Source organism: Humulus lupulus, chromosome 9 (genome assembly GCF_963169125.1).
Source record: "Humulus lupulus chromosome 9, drHumLupu1.1, whole genome shotgun sequence".
Lineage (NCBI taxonomy): Eukaryota > Viridiplantae > Streptophyta > Magnoliopsida > Rosales > Cannabaceae > Humulus > Humulus lupulus.
This window is the reverse complement of record NC_084801.1, coordinates 35407103-35413693: the sequence shown is the minus strand read 5'-3', so window position 1 is coordinate 35413693 and position 6591 is coordinate 35407103. Positions and strand designations below refer to the sequence as shown.

Below are 6591 nucleotides of genomic sequence, written 5' to 3'. Positions count from 1 at the left end.
TTTGTTCCTAGTGTTTCTCCAACATGTGACTCAATTAGTGAAGGGCCCATTTTATCTATCTGGTATTCATTAGATAGAAAATTTATAGCAATCCTACGGTCTTCTCATGAGATACAGTTTTGGCATAGAGAAAGTAAAGAAACTTTGAGTCAGAGGTGCCGGCCAGAGTCTGAGAGTATTTTGGGATTCTTTTGGACAGATTGCCCATTGTGTGATATTGTACTTGTAAAGACAAGGTAAGAGAACAAATACTAGTGATCTTCTTAAAACTAGATGTTTGAATTTTATAACTCGGAAACTGTGTGCTTTTCTAATTAAATCCGTATATAAATATCTTTAACGGAAGAGTGAAAAAAATAGTAGCAAGTTTCTTTAGGTAATAACTTACTGTTGGAGTTGGACCATGCAGTTTTATGTTTCGTGAATTTCTAGAGTTTGGCAAGGGTTGCATACAATGTTCCAAAAGGGAATTTTTGAGTGGTTTGCTTCTATTGATAAGTGAGATGTATTTTAATGCACATAAGTCATATCACAACAAAGTAATATCTCAAATTGAGGTTATGGGTGCAAAATTATAGAAATTTTAGCTTGGATCATGATACCACGGAAAGAAATAAAAAAGAAAAAAAAAAGAAGAAATAAAACACTCTTTTTTTGTAGTCTGACTTCAGCATGATTCTTACCAATTACGAGGTCTAAAAAATAAGCCCACTCTTCCTAGTGCCAAATGAACTGAAAGTTTGATCTGCACGGTCAGGAATCCATTACTAGATGCAGTTTACCAAACAACCAACCTTTCTTTACCAGAAAGAAAAATCATGCAGATAACAAGATTAAACTAGTTTACTCCTGTCTAAATTTTGACACCTAACACCTCATATAATCCAGATAAAACATATCTCAAAATATATAAATAACTACTGCATGCAAGGAAAAGTAAAAGTATGTCCTCTCCCAAGCAAAGCAGACATTGATATGCATCTGACCAAATTTCCAAATATAGCCAACTACTCCAATAAAAACGAAATCAAAACAATGAAGTACATATAATACGATAACTTTCCTAGACAAAAATATGAAATTCTGATACTGTATATAAAAAATAAAAACTGACTTTTTAGTTCTGAAGCACATCTCACATCTCATAATGCTAAAGTTCATTAAATGAATATTTCAGAGTCTAGTGAAAAACTTGTTCATTAAATGGTGTCTCCTAAGGAAATTGGCAATCTAAAAAGTCAGTGTGTGACTAATGTCCAATGCTCAATAGTGAAGAATATAGTGCCAATCAAGATCCCAAACTATGGATAGTTATCGTTAGATTCTCATATGGCTTTAGCATTTTATAAATTTTCCTTTTTGGTACTTCAACCTATTGAATTGCAAATTTGTGGCATATGTATTTACAATGCACCAATTCATCATGAGTTTACATCCTATCAGTTAAAGAAACACACACACACATAACTAGGAGAATCTGCAGTTTGTTGTTTAAAAATGGCTAAACAAAAACAATATTCATAAAATATAACTATGAGAATCTTATTCTGTCCTAGCCTGTTTCCTTTTCCATAAACACACAAACATATATATAAGGGTTGCATGCATTTAATCATGTCTTCTTGATTGAGTATATTTCTATAAATTCATAGCACTACACCAATTCCTAATAGTCCAAACTAAAGAATTCAAAGTCTGTCACAAGTATCTATTATCGACAAAAAAAATCCAATTTAAATTAAGTAGTTATCAAATGTTTTCACTGCCATAATCATAGCTGCCACTAAAGCTGTGGAAGAGGCTCTTTGGTAAAGGTGTATTATGAACCTCTCAGACAATCATATATGTGTGATCTACTTGGTTAACAACTAATTACATATTATGTATGAAAAAGCAACAGTAAGAAAGCAAAATCAGAAAAACCTTGTTGTGTTTTGTTCTCCATAATCAACTTGCCATCCTCTCAAACAATACAACAATTATATATAACCATGCATGGTAGCTGCATATTACTATAGAAAGCATTGTTCATGGCAAGTTTGTGACCAGAGAGTTCTAAGATTGTATAATAAATTACAAATTGTTATGAAATTGCATTGATTAAGTAAATTATTAAAATTTAAGGCAGTGCTTGGCTCTAAGTATTGAATAATTAGATTTACGTTAATTTGCATATTATAATTAAAGTAAAAGCCTTTTAGTAAATAACTATACTAATAGAAACTCTTGCAAAAAGATTCGATTAATAATAACAAAGATATATAATAACTTATATAAAAAAAAAATGGTATTTTTTTCTTAAGTTATATATAATAACAAAGATATTGTAATACTAATGAGGATCTTGTAATAACTTATAATAAAGATATATGTATAACAAATAAGCATCAGCTGAAGCTGAGCTAATTAGATATGCTGCTATGCTATGAACAACCCAAACTAACTTGTACTTTACATATATGAAGAGCATCTTAATTATTTCCAAACATGTTGATATACAATTATGTACACAATTGTATATATATATATACTAAAGATAGAAAATTAGACATTATGTACACAATTGTATATATATACTAAAGATAGAAAATTAGACATTATGTACACAATTGTATATATATACTAAAGACAGAAAATTACACATACACAATTATTTTCAAACAGTCATGGTCAATTATCACAAAACAAATTAAGATCAAAAAAAATTTGTATTAGAAACTTACCTTACTGCAATCCTCTTTTCCTTCTAGTTTTCTCACCTGAAATGACATCTTTGAACTCAGCATATCATGAATTGAACATGTTAAACACTTGGCAGAGCAAGAAAGTTGACTTTAAGACATGAAGGGCTGATACACACATATACCTATATAGGTATAAAATACTTTAAAATGTAAGATATTTAGTGGTTATTTGGTATACAGTACTTCATTTCATATAAAATACTATATAGGCATACCAAACTATTAAAATATAAATTGAAAATTCATCGTAAAAGAGCAAACCAAGTTGCATACCTCCTATTACAGAAACTACATTATATAAATCAAATTGAAATGCATCAACATAGTTTATAAAGAATAAACAAGCTAAGTAAAAGTGCTCCAATCAAAAGAATCAAAATGACAAAAAGAAACTCAAAATCTTCATTCAAAATATTTGGTTATAGATGAGATATTGAAAATAAAAACAAAATAAATGGAACAACTCAGTATGAGGAAACTAATTTAGTGAAACAAAGACTTTATTGAAAATTCCATTCATTTTTTTTCTTTTAATAGAAACATATAATAAATGAAAAGAAAGGGCATTTATTTCATTGCTAAAAAAAACTAACTCATTGCTATCAATACTGAAAATAACTCAAAAATGGTTAGAGTAAAAAGTAATACCAGAAAGCAGAGTATGCAGTAGGAGGATAGCTCAGTGTCTCTTCAATTGCTCTTTCAAAACATAGCTCAGCTGACTATGTACCTTGTTGTCACTGGTTTGAAAACAATGTCACATGTAAAGAAAAACAAAAGTTCCACCAGAGAAAATGTCCTATATTAGCAAGGGAAACCAGATACATTGATAATAAATTCCATAAGTACATAAGATAATTAGTTTTAAGATGCATTTGATAGTATTTTAGTCCATACGTGAAACATGTGGTTCATTATCCTCATAAAGATCAAGTTCCCACTTGTTATCTTGCCTCTACCCGTAAAGAAAAAAACATATAGTCAGTTATCGTGCTCTTCCAAACCTCAATACCTAAAATATCTAACCATTAGCAAATGGGAATCTTTCCAGAAACTCTACTGAAACCCCACTATCCAATAGCCAAGAGTAATAAGTATCTTGTTCTAAAAAAACAGACTTTCTAAAAAAAAGACCATCAATAAGTATCTATAATTTAAGTGGTAAGTATGCTTGCAACACAAATATATCAAGAATGTGACTTTTGACCTAAAATGACTGAACACAAATAAATGAATTTGTGAAAAGCTTAAGGTTTGGGGAGAAAAGTAAACCAGCAAATATATATACATAAATATATTGTTAAAAAATGGATAAATGACATCACAAATAACAAGTTTCCATGCTTTTTAGTAATGTCATTTATACCTCAACAAAAACAAAAACTCTTACTTAAGCATTTCGGTACTCACACGTTAGTGTACTTACATTACACATATAAACACAAAAATTAGGTTAAAATTAAACATGGCAGCAGACAACAGTACAATAAAAACCATAGATATAATATAAAAACCTCAATTAGCAGCAATACAAGAACTAAAAAAACATATCGATATACAAAACAACAAAATGTATTTTCTTTGCTATACTTGAATGCTACTTTATTTTACTCTGTTTTTTATGCTTTGGATTCAAAGTATATCTGTTGTGAAAACCATGAAATAAGACAAAGAAAATTATTACACTATTAAATTTTTTAAATTTAATGAAGCAGAAAGATTAAGAATCAATATAGAACAAACTAGATATAAATAAAAAAAATATATATTAAAATATGTGAGTGAGAGAGCTAGACCAAATAAGTTGTATTGAAATAATATTAATATGTAAGAAGAATAACAAAAACAAGAAGAAAAAAAATGTTAGAAATACTAATAAATGAATCGATTGAGTAACACTCAAACAAAAATTAATACCACTAATTATTGTTCTGTAATAATTACTACAAAGCAGTCAAGTAGCACTCAAACAAAAAATGCTTAACCATATAAATAAAGATGCATAAAATTTCCTCATGTTTATCTTGGTCAAGTAGAATGAAAATTGATTACAGCATTGGTTCATATAGTAATATGATATAGATCCAAATCAATATAAAGAAAAGAAATTTTTTCAACAAAAACAAATCAATACAGCAGAGATAGTTATTAATAAATTGTATTACCAATATTTCAGTAAAATCAAACACATTAATCAATAACAAACATTTCTGACTCAATAATGAAATAACATGAGCAATAATGATTATCAAAATGACAACACTACAAAAGAATTGATCAAATATAGACACCTTTCTTTGCATCATTATCTATGGTTTCTTTGCATCTTTTTCACAAACACTTACAAGGCATCGACCATTAGTTTATGAGTTCTACATTAGAGAGTTTCCCTAAACTACTATCTAGCTCAAGAAGACAAACAAGCATCTAAAACTAAGCTCAGAAACTATACATAAGTAATTTGTAGTGAATTTATAAATGAAATATCAGTCAAATTATCATTTAAACAAAACAAAAATATAATAAGTACATATATAATCATTGAAAAAGATAGAGATACACATCCTGTAGATCTGTAGTGTTCAAATTAATCTAGTTTCATTAACGAAAATTGCAAGAAATAAAATAGTGAAATTTGTTATGATATTCTCAACTATTCCAACTACAAAAATTTTCAGTCTACTCTGTTATTTATTATTTACTGTCATGGCCATGCAAAAGCATAAATCAGAAGATATTGCAGAAAAGTTTCCTTGACAGATCACAGGCACTATTTCTTTAACCCCCATTATTAATACACAAGCCAGTGAAAATATGGCAAAATATTATAAAGCTGAAGTCCTCTTTGTAGGAAACTCATATATTGGCACAAGTAAACAATCGAAAAGCATAATAAAATATTTGGGCTATACCACACCAACAAATATCGAGAAGGCATACACATATCCAATCCAAGCAGGGTCCCCTTGTTGCATAGACTGCAAAAAAAAATAGTAATTAAAGAAACGTATAAGGAGCATGTAATCTCTAAGTAGTTAGTTACAGAATCTAATATTAATACTTTTACTTCCCAAATAAAGGTTTCCATTAAAAGATTTCATCCTGAAGTTGTCAAAAATCATCTTATTCCTTTCTAACCAGATCACTCATACAGTACTATATAAAAAACCTCTTCCCCTCAGAAAAATAAATAATCACAACAACAACAATGCAGCAATGATTTATTTACGAAATTTTGGACTTAAAAATCATAATTAAAAACTTATGATTACCCTACTCTCCCCGCCATGAACAAATAGATGTCAAAATAACAAGAAGCATCTCAGAACTAAAAATAAAATGAAAAACCTGAAGCATTTAGGACACATCTCTTGCAAAGTACTGATTTAAGGAGAGGAGAACCCACCAACCTGTAGAAGTTGATTCAAGATAAGAGGCCCCACAAATTGAGAAAGATCATTGCCAATCTACATGTTATAAAGTGAACAAAAAAATAGAATATTAGAAAACATGATGCTTAAACTTTAGCAACACAGTCACCATTACAAAGTACTGAATCTTAAAGACGCAAAAAAAATGAAACAAAAACAAATGGTCTCATCGTACCCTTTTTATTTATTAAAAGAAAAACAGCCTCTCAATAATGAATAAGCTTAATACACTACGCAAAATTCACATCGCATTCCTACCTTTGAGAGGCTCACAAACTGGTGACCATAGATTTAAAATTTCATATCAAAAGACAAGTAAATGTGTTTTGAAATATGAGCCTAATTGTAAGTGCATAAATCATATTTTGAAGGCTACATAATCAAAATTTAATATTATTATTTACCTTTTATCATAC

At 29.1% G+C, this 6591-nt stretch overlaps 1 long non-coding RNA gene across 2 annotated transcripts; it reads right to left on the bottom strand.

Moving 5' to 3' along the window:
• Positions 1 to 2322: 2322 nt before the first annotated feature.
• LOC133800757 (uncharacterized) lies at positions 2323 to 6375 on the bottom strand. 2 transcript variants are annotated; one of them, XR_009876601.1, is made up of 4 exons: positions 6155 to 6375; positions 5657 to 5722; positions 3393 to 3484; positions 2323 to 2759 (listed from the first exon to the last, which is right to left on the bottom strand). It is a non-coding gene; the product is annotated as an uncharacterized LOC133800757 (long non-coding RNA). The 2 variants fall into 2 exon arrangements; XR_009876600.1 differs by having other exon boundaries at positions 2323 to 2866; positions 6155 to 6373.
• Between the last annotated feature and the right edge of the window lie 216 nt (positions 6376 to 6591).